The 16,446-nt window shown below is 36.0% G+C and overlaps 1 pseudogene; it reads left to right on the top strand.

The window, feature by feature from the left end:
• The first annotated feature begins 218 nt into the window (after positions 1 to 218).
• LOC122146188 overlaps positions 219 to 16,446 on the top strand; it is a 100,424-nt pseudogene continuing 84,196 nt past the window's right edge.

Genomic DNA, 16,446 nt, shown 5'->3' with positions numbered 1-16,446 from the left:
TATTTTTATGTGTAAAATTATGAAACAGTAAGAACCTTCCACAGTCACTAAATATTTTCTTGTGAAAAATCTAATTTCTTACAAAATCAAAATTTGGTTTGTTTCTGGATCATTTCATCTGAATAAAGAATCTTTAATAAAAAGAAAACTAGTAGGGCTTTAGCCTCCTTACCAGACTCATGCTCACCACGTGACGTGGCATCTGCTGGTTATAGCAACTAGAGAAAGCCAGTTATATAGATGTAGAGAGGAAGGATCGTGGTGCCAGGAGTCCACACAGCATCAGTGCGCAGTCGCCTCACCAGTCAGAGCTCCGGTCTCCAGCGCTGCCGTTACGCACAGGTTCATCTGATCTCCAAGCACCTGACTTACAAAGACACGTACGCGGATTTTCCTCTTTATGACACGATGTAAGGCAGATATGTGGGCTTTTCGTTAAAGGATATGGTCACTGTTGAGCTGCCAAAGTGGAGCCGCGCGTATCACGGATCGGGGCGCTCCTGCAGGGTCTAGGATGCGCGCCCGGAACATCCCGATTCTTACCCGGGTTCGGGGCTGAGCAGGAGTCCTCTTCCTCTGCTGGGCGCAGAGGCGTGAGGAGGACGCAATCAACCCGCCCCAGGATGCCTGTGATGAGAGGTCTGCTGGCCCCGCAGAACACCTTCCTCGACACCATCGCCACCCGTTTCGATGGCACCCGTAAGTGCGCAGCTTACCGTTCCTTCACCAAAGTGTCAAATGCAATTACAAAGTGTTTGGGGCAAATTTAACAGTCACCCGATACTATTTACACCTGTGCGTAAAATGGAACAGCTCTTAATGCACGCGGGTGGACATATGAAATAATTTCGTGTAGCAGATTGTTCGTTGTCTCGTAACATAGTTTAAGGTAGCCAGTGACAGCAGTCATACATACTACAGCTAAAACTATTCTGGACAACATTTTATAATTATTCATGCATGCATTTAGTTTTATGGCCTCATGTTAATTTAAAGACTGCATGAAATATTTGCACTTGTCACACTGCAGGACAATTTAAGCAAACTGTAAAAAAAAAGTTAAAATATAATGGAAAAAAATCTGCAATATATTGATTTTTTTTTCTTTTAAACGTTTGTTCATACATTATATATTTTGGTGTTGAATTAAAGTTAATGTCCATGTTATTTGTCTGCTACAAAGTGTTTTGTAACACTGTGTACTCTGTCTCTGCCTCTATTTTAAAGAAAGGGATTGCTGAGTTCAGGTTGCTGCATATCTGATGTTTTGGATGTTCTGTGCTGTGATCTGTTCCCTGGTATCCCTAGTAGATTTTATCTCATTTTCTTCTTAGCATCTCAAATAATTACATAATCTGAAGAACAGAAGCAACATAATAAGATTTAACTGTGATTTTTAAGAATACATTTTACTTGATTGACATCTGGATGGCTAATTGAGGGTGAAAGAGGTCAGAAATCTTTTAAAAGAGGAAAACAGGTGTGTCTGTCACTACTCAAGTGCTGCATGATGAGTGTGAGAAAATGCACTTCTGAGCTTTCTTCACATTCTCTAGACTGATCTTTCATCTAAAGCCACAGAGAGTGAGTCTGTGATTTGTAAAGTGTTTTTTGAACAGAAGGGATGAGTAACTTGCGTGCCTTCCGGCTGAGCAGTGGGTGTGTAGGTGGATAGAGGGTCGCTAACATGCAGCTTCACATCCATGTCTGTCCAGTGGTCAAGGTGGTGTAGTTTAATGGTTAAAGGGATTTTCTGGGTTAAGTGCAAGTTAAGCTGAATTGACAGTCTTTGTGGCATAATGTGGATCACCACAAAAACTATACAATATGCATGTTAATATAAATTTTAAAGTTTAAATTTTACAATTTTGTTGCCATGACAACTTAATGCCATAAACCCTGTAACCCAAAGAATGACTAAATGATTCAAACAGCTTTACTGCTAAAATAATTCACAGGTTAACAGAAGAATTAATTTAACAGCTTTTAGACAATACTAAACTTCACATTTCTGCTTTTAAATATTCAAAATTGGCCTGATTTACTTTTGTTGAACTCTAAATTGAAAGGCTTTATGTTCAAATCACTCAAAGGTTCATCACTATCAACTAACAGCTTGTTAGCGGTTGTGTGCTATAGTCTCTAGATCACAATCCTACTGTCTTTTACCTTTAACTGATCATCAGCGATAAGTAGATAAACACAGAGGGGGCTTTTAGAGAAAGACCCCTATGTTAATAGAAAATAGAATTGGAATAAAAGCCTGCAGATCTGGAGATCCTTCACTTTGTTGTGCTCAGAGCTTGTAAAGACAAGAAGTCATATTATTGTTTGTCACTTTATCACCTCACACATGGTTGGGATCAGCTATATTTAAACTCAAAGTGATGTGCACTATCAAAGGTTTAATTCTGCTGTTTGATGCCAGAGAAAGGGAGAGAGGAGTGAGAGGAGAGCTGGCGTGCTCCCATTTGAGAGGAGTTCAGAGACAGGCCAATAGAGAGAGGAGATAGTTGCTGTAGACACTGATAAACACTGGATTTCATTAATGCTGTGCGGCTCCTCGCATTCACACATACTTACAGGAAGTGACAGATTCAGCCTTTATTGTGGAGGATATTCTGAGAGTATGCGTTATTGAACACCTAACCAAAATTCAGAAACATTCAGCCTCAGGGGGCAGCTGTGGCCTAATGGTTAGAGACTTGGACTTGTAACCCGAAGGTCGCAGGTTTGAGTCTCGGTGCTGGCAGGAGTTGTGGGAGGGAGTGAATGAACAGTGCTCTCTTCCACTCTCAATACCCATGGCTGAAGTGCCCTTGAGCAAGGCACTGAACCCCCAGTTGCTCCCCGGGTGCTGGATATAGCTGCCCACTGCTCCGGGTGTGTGTTCACGGTGTGTTCACTTCTCAATGCTGTGTGTGTGCACTTGGATGGGTTAAATGCAGAGCACCAATTCCGAGTATGGGTTACCATACTTGGCAAATGTCACAACTTTCACTTCTGGTTAACAGTATTAAGAGGATAAGTTCTCACAAAATGATGGATCCTTACTTTGTAATGATTTATTTTAATGATATTTAAATATAATATAACATAATAGTAAAATATATTATATAAGCTGTGAAAAATGAAAAATATGAACTTGGTTTAAAAATAGTTGTGTAATATAGAAATTATTTGTCCTCATCTGAACATGAGCAAAAATGCTAAAAAGCGCAAGCAGTCAGACAGCGTTCAGCCACAGCACTCAAACACACAGAGAGCACTGCTTTTCAGAGGTAATGACAGGAAAAAAAGAAGCATCATTTGTTATTTTACTCCACTGCATGAAAACAAAACTAAATATGACATGTATTATAGTCTGATAGTTGTACACACACACACACACACACACACACACACACACACACACACACACACACACACAATATATATATATATATATATATATATATATTATAAAGTAAAACTGTATTTGCAGTATAGGCCTATGTGGCTATTTGAAGTTTGTTGGCTATAATTATTTGTTTTATCCTCAAATCATAAAACTTATTGGTGTAGATATTGGTGTAGATACTCCTAACTCTAAGGGATATCACTCCACCACTATATGTGTTTATAATTGTGCTGTCTTTCTAGATTATATTGATTGGCAGAACAACCATGCAAGATATATTTTTTGTTGTTGTTGTCTACATATATTAGTCCTCTTGAGCATGAAGATATCAGACAGTCCATCTTCCATCTATTAGAGATGTGTTGATCTCTAGACATTACATCTCGCTGCACATTTAACTCCTGATCTCGATATGAGCTAACTAAATACAGCTAGCCAAAGTCTTTGCAGTGAAGAGCTTCGGATTCAGAGAGAATTTTAAAAAAATCTTTGAAAAAAAAGGGGAAGACAAAAGGAGGTGATTCGGTCTTTGTCATCCATATTCAATCAAACATTCATTCAGAGCATTCAGCACATTTCAGACAGAATAAATGCAGGCCTTTCCATTCACCGAACAAACTGCTAATTACACACCCCTAGCAAACCGAGTGCAGTCATCATAATTAACAGCCGCAAGTGTCAAGAATTCATCTTGGCCTGTCTGAGCGTTTGTTTAATCTCTAAAGCAGATGAGAAAGAAACCGAACAAAACATTGGGGTGAGCCATAGACTGAGTCTAGTCACATAGTTGCACACACACACACACATACACACACACAAACAATCACTTCTCTTCTTAATCAATTCTCTTCTTAACAGGAGCTAATGTTTACTTGACCTGTGTCCTTTTGATGAGTACCTAATATTTAATACATAATACCATTCAAAGATTGTGTTTGGTATGATATTTTGGTAATGTTTCTGAAAGAAGTCTCCCACCAATGATAACTTTATTTGATCAAAAATAAAAACAGTAATGTTGTGAAATATTACTTTAATATTTTTATTATAAATACTTTAATGTATTTATGAGGCGCCAAACAGGAAATAATTATGTAAAATCTGAATATATAGAAGTAAATCTGAATATATAAATGTAAATCTGAATATATAAATGTAAATCTGAATTTATGAATGTAAATCTGAGTATATAAATGTCAATCTGAATATATAGAAGTACATCTGAATATATAAATGTAAATCTGAATTTATGAATGTAAATCTGAGTATATAAATGTCAATCTGAATATATAGAAGTACATCTGAATATATAAATGTAAATCTGAATGTATAAATGTAAATCTCAATATATAGAAGTAAATCTGAATATATAAATATATACGGTTCAGGTACATCTGGATATATAGATACAAATCTAAATATATACAAGTACATCTAGATAAATAAATGTACATCTCAATATAAATATATCTTTATTATCAGGCATGTCAAAAGACAGATGTTCTTATTTATTATTTTTATTAAAACAGTATGCATACATCCTGAATGCATCAATGCGGATATTGTACTAAATTAATTACTGTAAGTGCATATCACTTATCTAAACCAAATGGAGTATTTTTTACTGTATTTTACAAAAGGCTTGTCATAGTGCCAAAAGGTCCTCACAATTCAACATGGCTACACATTTTTGTGCACTCTTGTCCAGTGTTAAACAGTCACTGTTTCTGTTTTTTTTTTTATTCCAATATAAATAAATGCATGTTTTCATGTAGCATTTTTTCCCTTTACAAGGTACAATATTATAAGGAATCACCAGGAAAATTTACGTGATACTGTTTTTAGTTGAACCACTCAAAAGCTATGTATTAGCGTCAGGACTTTATTTAATCACAGAAGGGAACTAGGGCTGGAAGAGAATGGGGGATTTATGCCTCTCTCTGATATGGAGCTTGATCACCATACAGTATAATCACCGTCCTGTCATCTATACGTTATTCTGGGGAAACATACATTCAAGGCAGCTTGAGAGGCAGAGGAAATAGAGTTCAACGGGAGCATGTACTTGTCTATACTCAGATTTGTCTCTATATATACAAATTTATATTTATATATTCAGATTTAAATCTAAAAAATTAAAATTCAATTTCAGATTTACTTCTAAATATACAGATTTGTATCTGTATATTCATGAGTATAACTGTATATTCACATTTTAAGTTTATATATTCAGATGTACTTCTATATATTCAGATTTACATTTAAATATTCAAATGTACTTCTGTATATTCAGATTTACTTCTATATATTCAGATGTACTTCTATATATTTAGATTTACATTTATATATTCATGATATCATGATATCCCATGATATCATTCTAATATTTGGTGCTCAAAAAATATTTCTTATTATTATCAATGTTTGCTGCCTTTTTTTCAGGATTCAGCATTTAGAACAGCATTTCTTTGAAAATGTTTTGATAAAAAAAAAAAAAAAATTAATAATTGTGTTTTATAATGTGTCTTTGCTGAATAAAAGTATTAACATAAAAAAAAAAAATACTGACCCCAAACTTTTTAACAGCATATATTCAAAAATTAGTTGGATATAGCTGAGCAAATATATAAGAGATCAGAAATTTTGTATCTCTGTATTCTGGTCAATCCTCAGCTCCCATATTGATGGTCATGGTGCCAGAAATACCCTAATCGAGCCAGTGAGTCCTTGTATTAGTGAATCGTCTATATTAATTTTGTTCATCTGCTCTCTGTAATCAGGTTAGAGTATGTTCACCAGATGGACCGTTTCTTGGCTCCTGTGTGTCTGTGTGTCTGTGTAAGTTGCACAAACACACTCACACACATTTCTCTCCCTTAAGGCATCAAGTGTCCTGGAGACCCCCCTTCTCTATTTGTTCCAATCAGCCATTTTGGCCAGTTTTCTTGCACCTGTTTAAAGCAGTCGGATCTGCTCCTTCAGTTTCTCTCTCTCTCTTTAACAGGTATTCTTTTGGCTGCTTATTTGTAGCTATAAGTCTACTATACAGAAAACTCTGCCATTCAGCGACCAAACAACAACTCGGAACACCTTAGCAACCATCCAAAGCACCCTAGCAACCATCAAGCAATGCACTAGCAACTGCTCTGAACATTTTAGCAACCATCCAGAAAACCCTAGGATCCAGAACACCCTAGTACCTACTCTGAACATTCCAGAACACCTTAACAATCAGCGCTCAACCTTGATTTTTAGTTCACAATGAGATGGATTTTACAGTTAAAGTTGTGTGTTTGAGAATATCCACCATTGGTAGAATCCAACTAGCAACCGGACATGAGCTGGTCAGCACAGAAACTATGAAGTTTTGCCAGAAACTATTGTTACCATGGTGAATTTTTCTAAGGGTTGCAGTGGCTGCATTCGTAGAAGCAGAGAGGGTAACGGTAATCAACAAAATCTTGAAATGTCCATTTAGTGTTTGAGGCAATTCAGCACATGCAGGCTACGGCTGTCTCATGAAGTTTGCATGACGTCTAAGTGGAAGATTTGTTTTCTACGAGTTGTGTTTGCATGTGTGTGTGTGGCTAAGAGTTTCTCCCCAGGGTGGTGTAATGACACCATGGTTAGGCACAATCTGCCCCTCATTATAAAAAGAAGACGAGAAAACATTGGCCACCGGTGAGACAACAATTCAGAGAGAATCAGAGAGAGACAGGCTGTGAATGTCCTGAGAGACAAGTTACATAGAGTCTTCTGTGGCAACACGTAAAGTTTCAAAATTGACATCCCTGTCAGAACACTTTGTGTATTATGATTGTGAGGTCTATGTGTAAACACAACCAAACATTCACTCGACTGCACAAGCACTCAGGACAGACACTGCAGGCAGAGTGCTGCAATAATAGCCAATAACACAAAATTAAAACACTAATTAAAAAATCCAGAGTTATGTCTTTGACTTGCTAAATCACATTAAAACTCATGTGGACCAACATTAGTTGAATTTTACATGAATATATATATAAGACTCAGTAGAGGATTTGTCTACATCTATTCATATGTCAGTGTGTTTTGTATTCATTCACTGAATACAGGGCTAAATGCATGCTGTGATTATACATGAAGAGTCAGGGATAGAGTTGAGGGGAGAACGTGAACGTCAAACTGAGAGACACTGAGCCTGCTGTGCGCTGTAATTCTTAGAAGTAGAAAAAAACAAAAAAACATGACGCATACATAAACACTCTCATATGTGAACACGTCGTGCAACAGACTGCATTCCGTTGACAGTTAGAGTTTGCAGTGACTTTAATTAATGAATTAATTAACTCCTTTACACAGGTCTATTGGCAAAGCAGTGACAAAACCTCCTTAATTCATCAGTAAAGGTTTCCATTTACTGTGGCAATCTGATGCCCTACAATGTAATTCAGAGCAAAGTCTATGAAACTTTTATGGCATTAAGACTATAAAAAATAACCAGCCAACTGCCTTCTTAACGGAACCGTGAACTGTTGTATGAGACTAATTACTATGATACTGCAGTGTCTCTAATGCCTCTGGCAAACTGACTTCAGCCTTGCGGGAAGTTATGCTTTTTTGTAACAAACAATATTGTATATTGCATTCAATAATAATTTGGGATTAACACTTCAGTGGTTCATTTTAGCATGCAGATTTTGCACAAACTGTAGGAGGCATTTTACCAACATATCTAGATATTACAAAAGCTGTCAAGGCATGTCAAAGACTCTTAACAATGTCCATATGTTTTATCCAATAATCAAGTTTCAGTCATCGATGGGAGTACTGGAGAAAACAAATCAAAGGCTTGTAGAAGAGAACTTTAGAAGCATTTGCGGGTCTCCAGGTGCTACTGCATAACCTGGCTGTTCTAGGCAATGCTTTGTTGAATCACAATGAATCCATATGTATGAAAACTTCTGAAGCTCTTTCATGACTAGGGCTGTGAATGCTGAGGGAGATAGAGAGAGAATATTCAAGGTCATGACTATTGGTCTTTCCTTGTTTTAACTGCATACCAGAAGATGGATTTGGTATCTTGGCTGAAATTTCATCAGTTTTTCTTCAACTTTCTTTCTTTAAAGGGGTCATGAACTGAGAAATCAAAACTCCCTTGATCTTTTGACATATAAGAGGTCACTGTACTATAAAAACATCCTGCAAGTTAGTCTAAAAACAGCTTATATTGAAGCCAATCTGCCAAAACGACGGAATGTACCACTTTATGACGTAATAGTGTGAATAAAACTTCTACATCACTGTCTGTTTAGCCCCGCCCACCGATTCATGCATGTAGTGTAAAAAATGAGAGAGGCAAACGCAGGTCTATGCAGAAATCAAACAATAAAGTTGCTTCGGAGAAAATAAGGAGCTGTACAGTTCCAAGTTGTGAAAAAACACAGTCTTTGCATTGCCTTCCTTCTGATCCCAACTTTAGGAAAGAGTGGATGAGCTTTATATTTTTTTAAAGAAGATCCAGAAAGAACATTGTCCTTTGTTCTCTTAATTTTACCGCGGATTCGTTTACAAACAAGGCCCAATTCAACTCAGGATTTTCAGAAAGACTGAAGCTAAAAGACGATGCTGTGCTGACTTAATTGGATCTGACAGTAATGTCTCACCCCACAAGTGTGAATTATGATGTTTTTGATGTAAAAATAACATTATGATTTGACCTCAGAGAACAGTACAAAATCAAAAAAAGGCAGTTCATGACCCCTTTAACAAAATACATTATTTTATACAGCTCCAAAAGTGAAAATTAAATCTCACCATGCTGTCCTCAAATAGCAACATAAGCTTGACAAATGGTGTGAAGTTGGGGGTGGGACTACTTGTTTTTGACCAAAGACAGACAGGTCGAATCAGTTTTTACTTTTTAAAATGTCATTATTTTTGCAATTATGTAACACAGAAAATAAAAACTTTAAAATAAATAGATAATCCATGTAACGAATTAGTTTGATTTGGTGTGGCATCAAGCTTTAGTCCCCTTTAGACAACATCCCTAATTTGTCAGTAATTGAAAATGATTAATCATTTAATCAAAGAAGTCTACAACAGTTCTGCTTAACTTAATGTGATTTACACATAAATATTCACAGTCTGCCTATATCGATATTCATATTCTACAAAATATACACAAAATAGCAGTGTACAGTTATATTGTATTTACATAATTACACCTGCACCTGTTAAATCCTGTTTTTAGCTTGCGTCTCCTTGTGATTCAAGATGCTTCACAGATGGTGGAGGGAGGTATTTGTGATCCGGAAAGGTGTGTTTGAGGTGACAGGAAAAGTGGCAGTGACAACCGCAGGTTTGTCATCCAGTATCAAAGTCACTGCCATCCACAACAGCACAGCGGTTCACTGGCAGTATTTACAGGTGATCTCTCACATAAGGAGCTTGTTGCAGGATAGTAAAGCTCTTTAGCGATCGTATAATTTGTTAAGAAGCTTCAGAAAGTGTTTATGTACGCTCCAACAGCAATGAGACTTTACAGCATTTGTGAAAATAGATGTCTTTGTACATGTCACCAAACCACTAAAACAGAGGAAAGCTGTTGTGGGGATTTTCTGCAGGTTACATCCATACACCAATATGATATAAATATTGATATAAATGATATAAATGCATGTCCTTATAAATATATTCATTGGGTCATTCATTCAACCAATTAGTTCAAAAACACTGATTGATTCAAGAATTTATCAAGCAACTGAATTATTCACTCAACCAGTTCTTTTTCAAACATTGTTTCATTCATGAACGAAATGACGCTACTGTGTGTTGCTCAGAGACATGCAACAGCTCAGCTGTGACTTTATTTTTGTTGCTGGAGCAAAAATATTCTAGTAACTGGCAATACTGCATATGACATATTTTATTTGCAATTTTCTTTGTTAGGTAAGTTACTCTTTTCTAAAGAGTAGTTCACGTTTTGTTTGTCTAAACCCCCTTCTGAAAATAAATAAAGAAAAATCTTACAAGTCAAACAGTTTGTGGTTATTGTGAGCTGGGACAGTAGGGGGAGAAACTGTCATTACTTATTATTTCAGTTTTATCTTTTGTCACCGATCTCTCCAACCCTAGACTGGACAGAACGTGACAAATGTATGTTAATATTAACTTCTTGTTTATTGAATGGTAAAAAAATTATAATTTCAGAATCACAATCATTATTTTGATATTTTATGTAACCAATATAATGACATTCAAATGGTAATCACACATTTTTAAATGTGGCTTTTGTATACAAGTAATTTTGAGATCAGTGTACATATTATAGCATTGATGTATTTATAGTTTACATTTATTTTGAACTGTGGTGGTCTAAAGGAAGCTGATCTGTCATATTAGTAAATGAAATAATGCATTTTAGATTCTGTGAAGTGTTGTCTGAATGTAAGTAAAACTCTCAGGGGATACTGAGGTGTTAGTCTGTTGTGTGTTTCAGAGGGTAATTTTCATTGCTTTAGCATGTCATTAATAGTTACACTGGTTGCCGTGTTCAAGAGACGTGTTACGTAACATAACTTGCTGTTGATTTGAATTAGACCCATGGTGACTCCAAATGTCAGGCATCTCTTGCCTTCACTTCCCACACTCCCATGCATTGCATCCCTCACTCAACATGCCCCTCTGAAGACCCATGGGGAACTGTTATTCTGAATGACATGAGCCATCATGTCAGGCCCTCAAATTTAAATACTAATTAGCTTTAGCAGCGAATTACTCCTTGAGAGTATAATTCCTTCTTGCTTCCAGGCATCAGTTTTTACTTATTGTTTCTGTTTGGCAGGAATATTTGTGCCATTATTTTCTTATGACATTAGGTGTAAATCATAAAAGGAAAGGGCGAAAGGGTGTGATTTATTGTCATGTAAATATGCTCCCTTAGACAGAATAATCCACCCTGCATCATGTGTGATACTAAACATTAGTTTTTTTCTATAATCTACATGTGTGTATGTGTGTGCATTTATGCGTGCAGGGATACATAACCAATACCTGGCACATGGAACAATTAAGGGTTTAGTTTTTTCCATCATTCCAAAACATTTCCAGAGCTTTACAACTTTACTGATGACTCAAACTTCATAGAATAGAATTAGAAATCACTCTGCCATCCTTAAGTGGAAGGTAAACTGCAGAAAAATCACTAAGCCTCGGCTAAGCGCTCACTGTTCCCTCGCTTCTGCATGTCTCGCTGTGGCCGGGCCTAGTCGAATCAGCCGGTAATTGGCCCCGCTTCGAACACGGGCAGACGCTTACCGCAGCAGATGGAATTCGCTTGATTAAATATCCTCAGCTCCATCAGGGCTGAATGTGCCGTGAACTGTTTCTCCTTAATACACACACCAGCTTGCTGGAGAGAACGACCCTGCGAAGCCCAACAGCTCTGCAAAGATCATCGCATTGGTTTAGATTTTTGAAGAAGATATACAGTACTTCTGCCATGCAGAAGTCTGTTCCTCTGCTCCAGGTCTGAATGCACAAAAAAGAACTTACATTTGATTATGCATACACTAATTGAGCCAAAGCAGGGTTTTAACCACCACACACACAACATAGCTGTGAATTCAGCTACAAATTTAAAGTCTAGCCTTGTGGCAAGGATCAAACAAACAAAATGACATTTTATCCAAAGCATTAAAATATGAAATGAATGATGAACACATATTAATAATCCTCTGAGACAGTTTTAATATGCCCTTCAAATCCCAAAAAGAAAAAACAAGGTGAAATCTGCTAAAAAAAATCATCTCTAGGGCATTAATGTGGCTATAGTCAAAGAAACTTTCATAAACACAATCCTTTCTGTCTGAGAGATTCAGGAAGAATATTACTTCTGGATAATTTCTTCTATTTATGAGTCGATCACATCAAGGTTACACATTAGCTCAGTTATTAGGGTTTGTAATGTGTACTGGTCAGGTCAGGTTGCATGTTCAACGAGTTTGACTTTCCACTCATGAAAGCTTTCTGCTCTTTAACTGCAATGTTTATTGGTAAAAACTATAAAGTTCTAGCTGTGTTATGAGAGCACATCAAACAAGACTTCCCTTTTAAAGACACTCGGTTGACAGAGATTTTATTGTGCAGCTGTGTTGTATGTTCATATTGAGCATCACTGTGTGTGTATTATGCATGAATTGCATGAGTTGCTGGCCTGTGGGTTTTGTTTGTGTGTGTATTCAGGTGAGGTCATTGGAGGAGTGTTTGTTCCAGGATAAAGTGACCACACAGTGTGTATATTTACACATGACTATTCTCTGATGCTGTTTAATGACTTCCTTGAAGGTAACCAGTCACCATAAAAACTTCACATTTTATAGCAATGCTCAGTAGTGGCACTGCTCTCCAGAAAGCATGAATTATTTAATGCTGATCATTTATGAATGACATAGACGTTTGGAGCTTGATTGTTTTTGCATGTGCCAGTATCAACACTGAGTTTATGTAAAAAATGACAGCTAGTTATTAAAGAACTTTGGTGAATTTTGTTCCCCTTAAATGCGGCTATTGATTCTTAGGCTTATTCCTTATTGTTTTACAATGATAACGTCCATTAATATAAACATACAGTAGCTCTTTATGTTCACATGTGATATGATGATGCTGTAGCTTTTCTTGTTTTATATATACATATTTTGTAATATATTTTTATAGATTGAAAATCTGGCCTGATCAAACACTTAAAATGATTCATATAGCAGACTTTTATTCAAAGCACTTAGAAATGAGAATAAATGCACATAAAAATCATTTTAAAAAAGGAAATGAATGATGAAAGCATATTTACAAAGTTTCTGAAACTGACCATTGTATTCCTTATTGTTTTACTTTTTTGACAATAATGTCTAAACATTTTAACAGCTTTTTATTATTATGTAGCATTTTTGTAGCTGTACTGTATTGTACTGTACACATTTTATGATAAATATTAGCCTATTATAGATATATTTGTTATATGTATGTGTATACTGGATTAATCAATTCTTAAACTTATATTTTAATATATTTATTTAATACATAGTTAAAACAACAAAAACAAGATGTTGATGTGTATACTTGAATTCATTTTTATATAGAGGTAACTATAATTACAAAACATTATTATTAGTTTTTATCAATAAGTACAATGCTAAAGATTACTTTCAGTTCACTTTGGGGAGGACAATTTTGTTGCCAAAGTATAGTTTGGCAACATTCCCAAATACACACACAACATGATCAATTCTTTTCATTAACCTCAAAAACATGTGCCTGAGGTGTCTGTCTTGGCTTTCTGCACAATTTTACAGATGTGTTTGTTCTCCAGATGAGTTTCTGTGTGCATTTGTCAGGTCTGAGGTGCTGTGCCCTCTCTGACCCTGTGCTATCTGAAAGCAGCAGGCTGTCTTCTTTAATTGGAGATTGAAGGACTGAAAGGGGCAGAAAAGAAAATCTGTCTCTTTCTTACACACACACACACACACACACACACACACACACACACACACACACACACACACACACACACACACAATAAACAAAACATCTTTTATTTCAGGATTGTCCATTCACTTTAGCTAAAAGACATGTGACCATACAGCACAGAAACTTCTGAAAGAGCACATCTGCTAAATAAACTTAATTTAGTTCATGTCAAAGCCCACCTAAAGGCCTCAATTAGCAACAAAAAGGCTTAATAGATGGAAAAACATGCTAATTATTCCCCAGAAGATGTCCTAGACATTTGAGCAAGGACCAGTATTAATTTTGACAACATATTTTGATTTAGTTTTAGTCATAGTCTTTTTGACTAAAATGCCATTTAGTTTTAGTCATATTTTAGTCATCTGAATTGTTTTTAGTTTTAGTCTAGTTTTAGTCAACTACGTAAATATCATATGATTTTAGTCGAATAAATCTACAGTAAATTTAGTCGGCTAAAATATAATGGGTTTAGTTACAATGTAATGCATTTATTAAGCATTTCTCCAAATTTTCAAACTCATTATATAGTTTTGATATTAAAGGGATACTCCACCCCAAAATGAATTTTTTTTTTATTATTCACTTACCCCCCATTTCGTTACAAACCCGTAAAAGCTTTGTTCGTCTTTGGAACACAATTTTAAGATATTTTGGATGAAAACCGGGAGGCGTGTGACTGTCCAATAGACTGTCAAGTAAATTAGAGTGTCAGGGTCCATAAAAGGTATGAAAGTCGTCATCATAATACTCCATCTGCCATCAGACGTGCAATCTGGGTTATATGAAGCAACGGGAACACTTTTTGTAAGCGAAGAAAACAAAAATAACAACTTTATTCAACAATTCCTTTATCAGCAGTCTCCTCTGTGTCTCTCATTATGACCTTATGCTGTGTATGCTCTTCTGTATCAGCCGCGCTGCTGTTTGGATGCAGGATGTGCTGTTTGGAACAGGATGTGCTGTTTCTACGTGTATTTAGCTTTGATTTGAAAGAAAACAGCGCATCCTTGTGGCTTGGATGGAGTATTCTGACGACGACTTTCATACCTTTTATGGCTGCTGTCCCTTTAAAAAATCAAATGCACAGCTGCAGTGGATGCAATGTACTGATACACGTTCTCCCTACTGTTTATATTCACTTAAGACATAATCAACTGTGTTTACGTGAATACTCATCAAAACGGACAATTCAACATCATTTTGTGTAATTCTCCGTTCATGCAACGCAAAAAACTTCTCTTGAGCTCTCTCTTGTCATCAGATTTATCTATATGTCTGCTCTTCTCTTACTCCCACATATTGACATTTTTGAATGTTGAACGTGCAGCAAGTATATTTTAGCTTATGTCCCGCCGGTGGTTCATATGTACGCATCTTACCTCCTAACCACGCAGCAGATTTGTTCTGAAATTAAATGAATCTCATTCCAAATCGTGCCGCCTTAACATTTTCGTCTCGTTTTTATTAGTTGACGAAAATGTCAATATATTTTCGTCATAGTTTTTGTCATTCTAAAAGAGTTTTAGTTTGTTATCGTCTCATTGTCGTCAGTGAAAAAAATGTTGTTGATGAACATTATGACGAAAATTATTCGTCAACGAAATTAACACTGGCAAGGACATCCCCCTAAATGGACAACAGGGACTCTTTGTGTGTGTGGTGATTAAGTAAGAAAAAGTTTTTGTGATGGGGAAGTGGGTAGATTTCTTCCACCACAAATACAATATACCCCCATAAAATATTTTTGTGTCCACCAAACAACCCACCAGCATAATATCATGCATGCCACCACATTAACAGATCGAAGGGCCGTACGGACTGTGATGCACAGACTATGAAACAGCAAGAGTGCTGTATTTCTCTGCATCTTCACTTGCCTTTCTCTTCTCACTCCTCTCATATCAATGGTCTGACTGTATCCTTGTCCCTCTCTCCAAAGTTAGTTTTTAAGAGACACTATAGTGCCCTTTTAAATTGGTGCTCTGTTGAAAAAAGACAATAAAGAAATTAAATATTTAAGAAAACAATTAAGATCTATTTTTTTATGTTTTTGAAAGACATCTCCTATGCTTACTAAGGCTGCAATTATTTGATCAATACATTAAAAGTAGTTTTCTATTTGAATATATTTTATATATATTTTATATTTAGCGATGGCAAAGCTGAATTTGCAGCAGTTTTTGTAGAAACCGTGATACATTTGACCTGTAGTGTACTGATTTATGTAGGTTTATATGTGATTTTTTATAATAATCCATACCATAAACATACCGTATTTTTCCCTTTAAACCAATAATAGATTAATCCAGTTTTAACTGAATAATCTATTTAGTTTATTTGATTCTTAATTTGTCCTCCTTAATCTCTTTGTATATCTTCATGCTTCAACTGGATTATTGTATACTAGAGTTCTTGGATCTCTTTCATAAAACTAGTCTGTATGACTCATGCACCATATTCCAAGTCTTCTGACGCCATCCAATACCTTGGTGTGAGTAACAGATTGAAATTTAAGTTGTTTTTTCAGGAGAAAT

The sequence above is a fragment of the Cyprinus carpio genome, chromosome A9 (genome assembly GCF_018340385.1).
Source record: "Cyprinus carpio isolate SPL01 chromosome A9, ASM1834038v1, whole genome shotgun sequence".
NCBI classification, from domain to species: Eukaryota; Metazoa; Chordata; class Actinopteri; order Cypriniformes; family Cyprinidae; genus Cyprinus; species Cyprinus carpio.
Note: the sequence above shows the minus strand (reverse complement) of the source record. Positions and strands in the feature narration are given on the sequence as shown.